This window comes from Salvelinus fontinalis, chromosome 29 (genome assembly GCF_029448725.1).
Source record: "Salvelinus fontinalis isolate EN_2023a chromosome 29, ASM2944872v1, whole genome shotgun sequence".
Classification (NCBI taxonomy): domain Eukaryota; kingdom Metazoa; phylum Chordata; class Actinopteri; order Salmoniformes; family Salmonidae; genus Salvelinus; species Salvelinus fontinalis.
The window spans coordinates 12,343,840-12,358,804 of NC_074693.1; the positions used below are offsets into that span (position 1 = coordinate 12,343,840).

A 14,965-nucleotide genomic window follows, 5' to 3' on the forward strand; every position below is an offset into this window, starting at 1 on the left:
TTATTACGTAATCAGTAATAGAAAGTAATAGTCAAACAGCACAGCATTTGGACAATAAAACATCAAGTAGAAACAGAAACAGAGATGGTAGATACAATTTATGCCTTTTGAAGGCTGCAATTCAAGTTGGGAGTGAACCCCTGTATGAGAGTAGCCTGATTGAATGAACTGTATGAGAGTAGCCTGATATGACTGGACCCCTGTAAGACAGTAATGTAGTCTGATATGAATGGACCCCTGTAAGACAGTAATGTAGTCTGATATGAATGAACTGTAAGACAGTAATGTAGTCTGATATGAATGAACCCCTGTAAGACAGTAATGTAGTCTGATATAAATGAACCCATGGAGGACAGTAATGTAGTCTGATATGAATGAACTGTAAGACAGTAATGTAGTCTGATATGAATGGACCCCTGTAAGACAGTAATGTAGTCTGATATGAATGAACTGTAAGACAGTAATGTAGTCTGATATGAATGAACTGTAAGACAGTAATGTAGTCTGATATGAATGAACTGTAAGACAGTAATGTAGTCTGATATGAATGAACTGTAAGACAGTAATGTAGTCTGATATGAATGAACCCCTGTAAGACAGTAATGTAGTCTGATATGAATGAACTGTAAGACAGTAATGTAGTCTGATATGAATGGACCCCTGTAAGACAGTAATGTAGTCTGATATGAATGAACCCCTGTAAGACAGTAATGCAGTCTGATATGAATGAACTGTAAGACAGTAATGTAGTCTGATATGAATGAACTGTAAGACAGTAATGGGGTCTGATATGAATGAACCCCTGTAAGACAGTAATGTAGTCTGATATAAATGAACCCATGTAAGACAGTAATGTAGTCTGATATGAATGAACCCCTGTAAGACAGTAATGTAGTCTGATATAAATGAACCCCTGTAAGACAGTAATGTAGTCAGATATGACTGGACCCCTTAAGACAGTAATGTAGTCTGATATGAATGAACTGTAAGACAGTAATGTAGTCTGATATGAATGAACCCATGTAAGACAGTAATGTAGTCTGATATGAATGAACCTCTGTAAGACAGTAATGTAGTCTGATATAAATGAACCCCTGTAAGACAGTAATGTAGTCTGACATGACTGGACCCCTGTAAGACAGTAATGTAGTCTGATATAAATGAACCCCTGTAAGACAGTAATGTAGTCTGATATGACTGGACCCCTGTAAGACAGTAATGTAGTCTGATATGAATGAACCCCTGTAAGACAGTAATGTAGTCTGATATGAATGAACCCCTGTAAGACAGTAATGTAGTCTGATATGAATGAACCCCTGTAAGACAGTAATGTAGTCTGATATGAATGGACCCCTGTAAGACAGTAATGTAGTCTGATATGAATGAACTGTAAGACAGTAATGTAGTCTGATATGAATGAACTGTAAGACAGTAATGTAGTCTGATATGAATGAACTGTAAGACAGTAATGGGGTCTGATATGAATGAACCCCTGTAAGACAGTAATGTAGTCTGATATGAATGAACTGTAAGACAGTAATGTAGTCTGATATGAATGGACCCCTGTAAGACAGTAATGTAGTCTGATATGAATGAACTGTAAGACAGTAATGTAGTCTGATATGAATGGACCCCTGTAAGACAGTAATGTAGTCTGATATGAATGAACTGTAAGACAGTAATGTAGTCTGATATGAATGAACTGTAAGACAGTAATGTAGTCTGATATGAATGAACTGTAAGACAGTAATGTAGTCTGATATGAATGGACCCCTGTAAGACAGTAATGTAGTCCGATATGAATGAACTGTAAGACAGTAATGTAGTCTGATATGAATGAACTGTAAGACAGTAATGTAGTCTGATATGAATGAACTGTAAGACAGTAATGTAGTCTGATATGAATGAACTGTAAGACAGTAATGTAGTCTGATATGAATGAACTGTAAGACAGTAATGTAGTCTGATATGAATGAACTGTAAGACAGTAATGTAGTCTGATATGAATGAACTGTAAGACAGTAATGTAGTCTGATATGAATGGACCCCTGTAAGACAGTAATGTAGTCTGATATGAATGGACCCCTGTAAGACAGTAATGTAGTCTGATATGAATGAACTGTAAGACAGTAATGTAGTCTGATATGAATGAACCCCTGTAAGACAGTAATGTAGTCTGATATGAATGAACCCCTGTAAGACAGTAATGTAGTCTGATATGAATGGACCCCTGTAAGACAGTAATGTAGTCTGATATGAATGGACCCCTGTAAGACAGTAATGTAGTCTGATATGAATGAACTGTAAGACAGTAATGTAGTCTGATATGAATGAACTGTAAGACAGTAATGTAGTCTGATATGAATGAACTGTAAGACAGTAATGTAGTCTGATATGAATGAACTGTAAGACAGTAATGTAGTCTGATATGAATGAACTGTAAGACAGTAATGTAGTCTGATATGAATGGACCCCTGTAAGACAGTAATGTAGTCTGATATGAATGGACCCCTGTAAGACAGTAATGTAGTCTGATATGAATGAACTGTAAGACAGTAATGTAGTCTGATATGAATGAACCCCTGTAAGACAGTAATGTAGTCTGATATGAATGAACCCCTGTAAGACAGTAATGTAGTCTGATATGAATGAACTGTAAGACAGTAATGTAGTCTGATATGAATGAACTGTAAGACAGTAATGTAGTCTGATATGAATGAACTGTAAGACAGTAATGTAGTCTGATATGAATGGACCCCTGTAAGACAGTAATGTAGTCTGATATGAATGAACTGTAAGACAGTAATGTAGTCTGATATGAATGAACTGTAAGACAGTTATGTAGTCTGATATGAATTAACTGTAAGACAGTAATGTAGTCTGATATGAATGAACCCCTGTAAGACAGTTATGTAGTCTGATATGAATTAACTGTAAGACAGTAATGTAGTCTGATATGAATGAACCCCTGTAAGACAGTAATGTAGTCTGATATGAATGAACTGTAAGACAGTAATGTAGTCTGATATGAATGAACTGTAAGACAGTAATGTAGTCTGATATGAATGAACTGTAAGACAGTAATGTAGTCTGATATGAATGAACCCCTGTAAGACAGTAATGTAGTCTGATATGAATGAACTGTAAGACAGTAATGTAGTCTGATATAAATGAACCCCTGTAAGACAGTAATGTAGTCTGATATGAATGAACCCCTGTAAGACAGTAATGTAGTCTGATATGAATGGACCCCTGTAAGACAGTAATGTAGTCTGATATGAATGAACTGTAAGACAGTAATGTAGTCTGATATGAATGAACTGTAAGACAGTAATGTAGTCTGATATGAATGAACTGTAAGACACTAATGTAGTCTGATATGAATGAACTGTAAGACAGTAATGTAGTCTGATATGAATGAACCCCTGTAAGACAGTAATGTAGTCTGATATGAATGAACCCCTGTAAGACAGTTATGTAGTCTGATATGAATGAACCCCTGTAAGACAGTAATGTAGTCTGATATGAATGAACTGTAAGACAGTAATGTAGTCTGATATGAATGAACTGTAAGACAGTAATGTAGACTGATATGAATGAACTGTAAGACAGTAATGTAGTCTGATATGATTGAACTGTAAGACAGTAATGTAGTCTGATATGAATGGACCCCTGTAAGACAGTAATGTAGTCTGATATGAATGAACTGTAAGACAGTAATGTAGTCTGATATGAATGAACTGTAAGACAGTAATGTAGTCTGATATGAATGAACTGTAAGACAGTAATGTAGTCTGATATGAATTAACTGTAAGACAGTAATGTAGTCTGATATGAATTAACTGTAAGACAGTAATGTAGTCTGATATGAATGGACCCCTGTAAGACAGTAATGTAGTCTGATATGAATGAACCCCTGTAAGACAGTAATGTAGTCTGATATGAATTAACTGTAAGACAGTAATGTAGTCTGATATGAATGAACTGTAAGACAGTAATGTAGTCTGATATGAATGGCCCCCTGTAAGACAGTAATGTAGTCTGATATGAATTAACTGTAAGACAGTAATGTAGTCTGATATGAATGGCCCCCTGTAAGACAGTAATGTAGTCTGATATGAATGAGCCCCTGTAAGACAGTAATGTAGTCTGATATGAATGAACTGTAAGACAGTAATGTAATCTGATATGAATGGCCCCCTGTAAGACAGTAATGTAGTCTGATATGAATGGACCCCTGTAAGACAGTAATGTAGTCTGATATGAATGAACCTCTGTAAGACAGTAATGTAGTCTGATATAAATGAACCCCTGTAAGACAGTAATGTAGTCAGATATGACTGGACCCCTGTAAGACAGTAATGTAGTCTGATATGAATGAACTGTAAGACAGTAATGTAGTCTGATATGAATGAACCCATGTAAGACAGTAATGTAGTCTGATATGAATGAACCTCTGTAAGACAGTAATGTAGTCTGATATAAATGAACCCCTGTAAGACAGTAATGTAGTCTGATATGAATGAACACCTGTAAGACAGTAATGTAGTCTGATATGAATGGCCCCCTGTGAGACAGTAATGTAGTCTGATATGAATGAACTGTAAGACAGTAATGTAGTCTGATATGAATGAACTGTAAGACAGTAATGTAGTCTGATATGAATGAACACCTGTAAGACAGTAATGTAGTCTGATATGAATGAACTGTAAGACAGTAATGTAGTCTGATATGAATGAACACCTGTAAGACAGTAATGTAGTCTGATATGAATGAACTGTAAGACAGTAATGTAGTCTGATATGAATGAACTGTAAGACAGTAATGTAGTCTGATATGAATGAACTGTAAGACAGTAATGGGGTCTGATATGAATGAACTGTAAGACAGTAATGTAGTCTGATATGAATGAACACCTGTAAGACAGTAATGTAGTCTGATATGAATGAACTGTAAGACAGTAATGTAGTCTGATATGAATGAACTGTAAGACAGTAATGTAGTCTGATATGAATGAACCCCTGTAAGACAGTAATGTAGTCTGATATGAATGAACCCCTGTAAGACAGTTATGTAGTCTGATATGAATGAACCCCTGTAAGACAGTAATGTAGTCTGATATGAATGAACTGTAAGACAGTAATGTAGTCTGATATGAATGAACTGTAAGACAGTAATGTAGACTGATATGAATGAACTGTAAGACAGTAATGTAGTCTGATATGATTGAACTGTAAGACAGTAATGTAGTCTGATATGAATGGACCCCTGTAAGACAGTAATGTAGTCTGATATGAATGAACTGTAAGACAGTAATGTAGTCTGATATGAATGAACTGTAAGACAGTAATGTAGTCTGATATGAATGAACTGTAAGACAGTAATGTAGTCTGATATGAATTAACTGTAAGACAGTAATGTAGTCTGATATGAATTAACTGTAAGACAGTAATGTAGTCTGATATGAATGGACCCCTGTAAGACAGTAATGTAGTCTGATATGAATGAACCCCTGTAAGACAGTAATGTAGTCTGATATGAATTAACTGTAAGACAGTAATGTAGTCTGATATGAATGAACTGTAAGACAGTAATGTAGTCTGATATGAATGGCCCCCTGTAAGACAGTAATGTAGTCTGATATGAATTAACTGTAAGACAGTAATGTAGTCTGATATGAATGGCCCCCTGTAAGACAGTAATGTAGTCTGATATGAATGAGCCCCTGTAAGACAGTAATGTAGTCTGATATGAATGAACTGTAAGACAGTAATGTAATCTGATATGAATGGCCCCCTGTAAGACAGTAATGTAGTCTGATATGAATGGACCCCTGTAAGACAGTAATGTAGTCTGATATGAATGAACCTCTGTAAGACAGTAATGTAGTCTGATATAAATGAACCCCTGTAAGACAGTAATGTAGTCAGATATGACTGGACCCCTGTAAGACAGTAATGTAGTCTGATATGAATGAACTGTAAGACAGTAATGTAGTCTGATATGAATGAACCCATGTAAGACAGTAATGTAGTCTGATATGAATGAACCTCTGTAAGACAGTAATGTAGTCTGATATAAATGAACCCCTGTAAGACAGTAATGTAGTCTGATATGAATGAACACCTGTAAGACAGTAATGTAGTCTGATATGAATGGCCCCCTGTGAGACAGTAATGTAGTCTGATATGAATGAACTGTAAGACAGTAATGTAGTCTGATATGAATGAACTGTAAGACAGTAATGTAGTCTGATATGAATGAACACCTGTAAGACAGTAATGTAGTCTGATATGAATGAACTGTAAGACAGTAATGTAGTCTGATATGAATGAACACCTGTAAGACAGTAATGTAGTCTGATATGAATGAACTGTAAGACAGTAATGTAGTCTGATATGAATGAACTGTAAGACAGTAATGTAGTCTGATATAAATGAACCCCTGTAAGACAGTAATGTAGTCTGATATGAATGAACCCCTGTAAGACAGTAATGTAGTCTGATATGAATGGACCCCTGTAAGACAGTAATGTAGTCTGATATGAATGAACTGTAAGACAGTAATGTAGTCTGATATGAATGAACTGTAAGACAGTAATGTAGTCTGATATGAATGAACTGTAAGACACTAATGTAGTCTGATATGAATGAACTGTAAGACAGTAATGTAGTCTGATATGAATGAACCCCTGTAAGACAGTAATGTAGTCTGATATGAATGAACCCCTGTAAGACAGTTATGTAGTCTGATATGAATGAACCCCTGTAAGACAGTAATGTAGTCTGATATGAATGAACTGTAAGACAGTAATGTAGTCTGATATGAATGAACTGTAAGACAGTAATGTAGACTGATATGAATGAACTGTAAGACAGTAATGTAGTCTGATATGATTGAACTGTAAGACAGTAATGTAGTCTGATATGAATGGACCCCTGTAAGACAGTAATGTAGTCTGATATGAATGAACTGTAAGACAGTAATGTAGTCTGATATGAATGAACTGTAAGACAGTAATGTAGTCTGATATGAATGAACTGTAAGACAGTAATGTAGTCTGATATGAATTAACTGTAAGACAGTAATGTAGTCTGATATGAATTAACTGTAAGACAGTAATGTAGTCTGATATGAATGGACCCCTGTAAGACAGTAATGTAGTCTGATATGAATGAACTGTAAGACAGTAATGTAGTCTGATATGAATGGCCCCCTGTAAGACAGTAATGTAGTCTGATATGAATTAACTGTAAGACAGTAATGTAGTCTGATATGAATGGCCCCCTGTAAGACAGTAATGTAGTCTGATATGAATGAGCCCCTGTAAGACAGTAATGTAGTCTGATATGAATGAACTGTAAGACAGTAATGTAATCTGATATGAATGGCCCCCTGTAAGACAGTAATGTAGTCTGATATGAATGGACCCCTGTAAGACAGTAATGTAGTCTGATATGAATGAACCTCTGTAAGACAGTAATGTAGTCTGATATAAATGAACCCCTGTAAGACAGTAATGTAGTCAGATATGACTGGACCCCTGTAAGACAGTAATGTAGTCTGATATGAATGAACTGTAAGACAGTAATGTAGTCTGATATGAATGAACCCATGTAAGACAGTAATGTAGTCTGATATGAATGAACCTCTGTAAGACAGTAATGTAGTCTGATATAAATGAACCCCTGTAAGACAGTAATGTAGTCTGATATGAATGAACACCTGTAAGACAGTAATGTAGTCTGATATGAATGGCCCCCTGTGAGACAGTAATGTAGTCTGATATGAATGAACTGTAAGACAGTAATGTAGTCTGATATGAATGAACTGTAAGACAGTAATGTAGTCTGATATGAATGAACACCTGTAAGACAGTAATGTAGTCTGATATGAATGAACTGTAAGACAGTAATGTAGTCTGATATGAATGAACACCTGTAAGACAGTAATGTAGTCTGATATGAATGAACTGTAAGACAGTAATGTAGTCTGATATGAATGAACTGTAAGACAGTAATGTAGTCTGATATGAATGAACTGTAAGACAGTAATGGGGTCTGATATGAATGAACTGTAAGACAGTAATGTAGTCTGATATGAATGAACACCTGTAAGACAGTAATGTAGTCTGATATGAATGAACTGTAAGACAGTAATGTAGTCTGATATGAATGAACTGTAAGACAGTAATGTAGTCTGATATGAATGAACCCCTGTAAGACAGTAATGTAGTCTGATATGAATGAACCCCTGTAAGACAGTTATGTAGTCTGATATGAATGAACCCCTGTAAGACAGTAATGTAGTCTGATATGAATGAACTGTAAGACAGTAATGTAGTCTGATATGAATGAACTGTAAGACAGTAATGTAGACTGATATGAATGAACTGTAAGACAGTAATGTAGTCTGATATGATTGAACTGTAAGACAGTAATGTAGTCTGATATGAATGGACCCCTGTAAGACAGTAATGTAGTCTGATATGAATGAACTGTAAGACAGTAATGTAGTCTGATATGAATGAACTGTAAGACAGTAATGTAGTCTGATATGAATGAACTGTAAGACAGTAATGTAGTCTGATATGAATTAACTGTAAGACAGTAATGTAGTCTGATATGAATTAACTGTAAGACAGTAATGTAGTCTGATATGAATGGACCCCTGTAAGACAGTAATGTAGTCTGATATGAATGAACCCCTGTAAGACAGTAATGTAGTCTGATATGAATTAACTGTAAGACAGTAATGTAGTCTGATATGAATGAACTGTAAGACAGTAATGTAGTCTGATATGAATGGCCCCCTGTAAGACAGTAATGTAGTCTGATATGAATTAACTGTAAGACAGTAATGTAGTCTGATATGAATGGCCCCCTGTAAGACAGTAATGTAGTCTGATATGAATGAGCCCCTGTAAGACAGTAATGTAGTCTGATATGAATGAACTGTAAGACAGTAATGTAATCTGATATGAATGGCCCCCTGTAAGACAGTAATGTAGTCTGATATGAATGGACCCCTGTAAGACAGTAATGTAGTCTGATATGAATGAACCTCTGTAAGACAGTAATGTAGTCTGATATAAATGAACCCCTGTAAGACAGTAATGTAGTCAGATATGACTGGACCCCTGTAAGACAGTAATGTAGTCTGATATGAATGAACTGTAAGACAGTAATGTAGTCTGATATGAATGAACCCATGTAAGACAGTAATGTAGTCTGATATGAATGAACCTCTGTAAGACAGTAATGTAGTCTGATATAAATGAACCCCTGTAAGACAGTAATGTAGTCTGATATGAATGAACACCTGTAAGACAGTAATGTAGTCTGATATGAATGGCCCCCTGTGAGACAGTAATGTAGTCTGATATGAATGAACTGTAAGACAGTAATGTAGTCTGATATGAATGAACTGTAAGACAGTAATGTAGTCTGATATGAATGAACACCTGTAAGACAGTAATGTATTCTGATATGAATGAACTGTAAGACAGTAATGTAGTCTGATATGAATGAACACCTGTAAGACAGTAATGTAGTCTGATATGAATGAACTGTAAGACAGTAATGTAGTCTGATATGAATGAACTGTAAGACAGTAATGTAGTCTGATATGAATGAACTGTAAGACAGTAATGGGGTCTGATATGAATGAACCCCTGTAAGACAGTAATGTAGTCTGATATGAATGAACTGTAAGACAGTAATGTAGTCTGATATGAATGAACTGTAAGACAGTAATGTAGTCTGATATGAATGAACTGTAAGACAGTAATGTAGTCTGATATGAATGAACTGTAAGACAGTAATGTAGTCTGATATGAATGAACTGTAAGACAGTAATGTAGTCTGATATGAATGAACTGTAAGACAGTAATGTAGTCTGATATGAATGGACCCCTGTAAGACAGTAATGTAGTCTGATATGAATGAACTGTAAGACAGTAATGTAGTCTGATATGAATGAACTGTAAGACAGTAATGTAGTCTGATATGAATGAACTGTAAGACAGTAATGTAGTCTGATATGAATGAACTGTAAGACAGTAATGTAGTCTGATATGAATGAACCCCTGTAAGACAGTAATGTAGTCTGATATGAATTAACTGTAAGACAGTAATGTAGTCTGATATGAATGAACCCCTGTAAGACAGTTATGTAGTCTGATATGAATGAACCCCTGTAAGACAGTAATGTAGTCTGATATGAATGAACCCCTGTAAGACAGTAATGTAGTCTGATATGAATGAACTGTAAGACAGTAATGTAGTCTGATATGAATGAACTGTAAGACAGTAATGTAGTCTGATATGAATGAACTGTAAGACAGTAATGTAGTCTGATATGAATGAACCCCTGTAAGACAGTAATGTAGTCTGATATGAATGAACTGTAAGACAGTAATGTAGTCTGATATAAATGAACCCCTGTAAGACAGTAATGTAGTCTGATATGAATGGACCCCTGTAAGACAGTAATGTAGTCTGATATGAATGGACCCCTGTAAGACAGTAATGTATTCTGATATGAATGAACTGTAAGACAGTAATGTAGTCTGATATGAATGAACTGTAAGACAGTAATGTAGTCTGATATGAATGAACCCCTGTAAGACAGTAATGTAGTCTGATATGAATGAACCCCTGTAAGACAGTAATGTAGTCTGATATGAATGAACCCCTGTAAGACAGTTATGTAGTCTGATATGAATGAACCCCTGTAAGACAGTAATGTAGTCTGATATGAATGAACTGTAAGACAGTAATGTAGTCTGATATGAATGAACTGTAAGACAGTAATGTAGACTGATATGAATGAACTGTAAGACAGTAATGTAGTCTGATATGATTGAACTGTAAGACAGTAATGTAGTCTGATATGAATGGACCCCTGTAAGACAGTAATGTAGTCTGATATGAATGAACTGTAAGACAGTAATGTAGTCTGATATGAATGAACTGTAAGACAGTAATGTAGTCTGATATGAATGAACTGTAAGACAGTAATGTAGTCTGATATGAATTAACTGTAAGACAGTAATGTAGTCTGATATGAATTAACTGTAAGACAGTAATGTAGTCTGATATGAATGGACCCCTGTAAGACAGTAATGTAGTCTGATATGAATGAACCCCTGTAAGACAGTAATGTAGTCTGATATGAATTAACTGTAAGACAGTAATGTAGTCTGATATGAATGAACTGTAAGACAGTAATGTAGTCTGATATGAATGGCCCCCTGTAAGACAGTAATGTAGTCTGATATGAATTAACTGTAAGACAGTAATGTAGTCTGATATGAATGGCCCCCTGTAAGACAGTAATGTAGTCTGATATGAATGAGCCCCTGTAAGACAGTAATGTAGTCTGATATGAATGAACTGTAAGACAGTAATGTAATCTGATATGAATGGCCCCCTGTAAGACAGTAATGTAGTCTGATATGAATGGACCCCTGTAAGACAGTAATGTAGTCTGATATGAATGAACTGTAAGACAGTAATGTAGTCTGATATGAATGAACCCCTGTAAGACAGTAATGTAGTCTGATATGAATGAAGCCCTGTAAGACAGTAATGTAGTCTGATATGAATGGCCCCCTGTAAGACAGTAATGTAGTCTGATATGAATGGACCCCTGTAAGACAGTAATGTAGTCTGATATGAATGGACCCCTGTAAGACAGTAATGTAGTCTGATATGAATGGACCCCTGTAAGACAGTAATGTAGTCTGATATGAATGAACCTCTGTAAGACAGTAATGTAGTCTGATATAAATGAACCCCTGTAAGACAGTAATGTAGTCAGATATGACTGGACCCCTGTAAGACAGTAATGTAGTCTGATATGAATGAACTGTAAGACAGTAATGTAGTCTGATATGAATGAACCCATGTAAGACAGTAATGTAGTCTGATATGAATGAACCTCTGTAAGACAGTAATGTAGTCTGATATAAATGAACCCCTGTAAGACAGTAATGTAGTCTGATATGAATGAACACCTGTAAGACAGTAATGTAGTCTGATATGAATGGCCCCCTGTGAGACAGTAATGTAGTCTGATATGAATGAACTGTAAGACAGTAATGTAGTCTGATATGAATGAACTGTAAGACAGTAATGTAGTCTGATATGAATGAACACCTGTAAGACAGTAATGTAGTCTGATATGAATGAACTGTAAGACAGTAATGTAGTCTGATATGAATGAACACCTGTAAGACAGTAATGTAGTCTGATATGAATGAATTGTAAGACAGTAATGTAGTCTGATATGAATGAACTGTAAGACAGTAATGTAGTCTGATATGAATGAACTGTAAGACAGTAATGGGGTCTGATATGAATGAACCCCTGTAAGACAGTAATGTAGTCTGATATGAATGAACTGTAAGACAGTAATGTAGTCTGATATGAATGACCCCTGTAAGACAGTAATGTAGTCTGATATGAATGAACTGTAAGACAGTAATGTAGTCTGAAATGAATGGACCCCTGTAAGACAGTAATGTAGTCTGATATGAATGAACTGTAAGACAGTAATGTAGTCTGATATGAATGAACTGTAAGACAGTAATGTAGTCTGATATGAATGAACTGTAAGACAGTAATGTAGTCTGATATGAATGGACCCCTGTAAGACAGTAATGTAGTCTGATATGAATGGACCCCTGTAAGACAGTAATGTAGTCTGATATAGATGAACCCCTGTAAGACAGTAATGTAGTCTGATATGACTGGACCCCTGTAAGACAGTAATGTAGTCTGATATGAATGAACTGTAAGACAGTAATGTAGTCTGATATGAATGAACCCCTGTAAGACAGTAATGTAGTCTGATATGAACTGTAAGACAGTAATGTAGTCTGATATGAATGAACTGCAAGACAGTAATGTAGTCTGATATGAATGGACCCCTGTAAGACAGTAATGTAGTCTGATATGAATGAACTGTAAGACAGTAATGTAGTCTGATATGAATGGACCCCTGTAAGACAGTAATGTAGTCTGATATGAATGAACTGTAAGACAGTAATGTAGTCTGATATGAATGGACCCCTGTAAGACAGTAATGTAGTCTGATATGAATGAACTGTAAGACAGTAATGTAGTCTGATATGAATGAACTGTAAGACAGTAATGTAGTCTGATATGAATGAACTGTAAGACAGTAATGTAGTCTGATATGAATGGACCCCTGTAAGACAGTAATGTAGTCTGATATGAATGAACTGTAAGACAGTAATGTAGTCTGATATGATTGAACTGTAAGACAGTAATGTAGTCTGATATGAATGAACTGTAAGACACTAATGTAGTCTGATATGAATGAACTGTAAGACAGTAATATAGTCTGATATGAATGAACTGTAAGACAGTAATATAGTCTGATATGAATTAACTGTAAGACAGTAATGTAGTCTGATATGAATGGACCCCTGTAAGACAGTAATGTAGTCTGATATGAATGAACCCCTGTAAGACAGTAATGTAGTCTGATATGAATTAACTGTAAGACAGTAATGTAGTCTGATATGAATGAACTGTAAGACAGTAATGTAGTCTGATATGAATGGCCCCCTGTAAGACAGTAATGTAGTCTGATATTAATTAACTGTAAGACAGTAATGTAGTCTGATATGAATGGCCCCCTGTAAGACAGTAATGTAGTCTGATATGAATGAGCCCCTGTAAGACAGTAATGTAGTCTTACAGTTCATTCATATCAGACTACATTACTGTCTTACAGGGGCTCATTCATATCAGACTACATTACTGTCTTACAGTTAATTCATATCAGACTATATTACTGTCTTACAGTTCATTCATATCAGACTATATTACTGTCTTACAGTTCATTCATATCAGACTACATTAGTGTCTTACAGTTCATTCATATCAGACTACATTACTGTCTTACAGTTCAATCATATCAGACTACATTACTGTCTTACAGTTCATTCATATCAGACTACATTACTGTCTTACAGGGGTCCATTCATATCAGACTACATTACTGTCTTACAGTTCATTCATATCAGACTACATTACTGTCTTACAGTTCATTCATATCAGACTACATTACTGTCTTACAGTTCATTCATATCAGACTACATTACTGTCTTACAGTTCATTCATATCAGACAGTAATGTAGTCTGATATGAATGGCCCCCTGTAAGACAGTAATGTAGTCTGATATGAATGGACCCCTGTAAGACAGTAATGTAGTCTGATATGACTGGACCCCTGTAAGACAGTAATGTAGTCTGATATGAATGAACTGTAAGACAGTAATGTAGTCTGATAAGAATTAACCCATGTAAGACAGTAATGTAGTCTGATATGAATGAACCTCTGTAAGACAGTAATGTAGTCTGATATAAATGAACCCCTGTAAGACAGTAATGTAGTCTGATATGACTGGACCCCTGTAAGACAGTAATGTAGTCTGATATAAATGAACCCCTGTAAGACAGTAATGTAGTCTGATATGACTGGACCCCTGTAAGACAGTAATGTAGTCTGATATGAATGAACTGTAAGACAGTAATGTAGTCTGATATGAATGAACCCCTGTAAGACAGTAATGTAGTCTGATATGAATGAACCCCTGTAAGACAGTAATGTAGTCTGATATGAATGGACCCCTGTAAGACAGTAATGTAGTCTGATATGAATGAACTGTAAGACAGTAATGTAGTCTGATATGAATGAACTGTAAGACAGTAATGTAGTCTGATATGAATGAACTGTAAGACAGTAATGTAGTCTGATATGAATGGACCCCTGTAAGACAGTAATGTAGTCTGATATGACTGGACCCCTGTAAGACAGTAATGTAGTCTGATATGAATGAACTGTAAGACAGTAATGTAGTCTGATATGAATGAACTGTAAGACAGTAATGTAGTCTGATATGAATGAACTGTAAGACAGTAATGTAGTC

General features: G+C 35.5%; 1 protein-coding gene across 3 annotated transcripts in view; it reads right to left on the reverse strand.

Moving 5' to 3' along the window:
- LOC129827433 (proton-coupled amino acid transporter 1-like) overlaps window positions 1–14,965 on the reverse strand; it is a 124,876-nt gene that overhangs the window by 29,462 nt on the left and 80,449 nt on the right. The gene's annotated exons all lie outside the window — the stretch shown is intronic.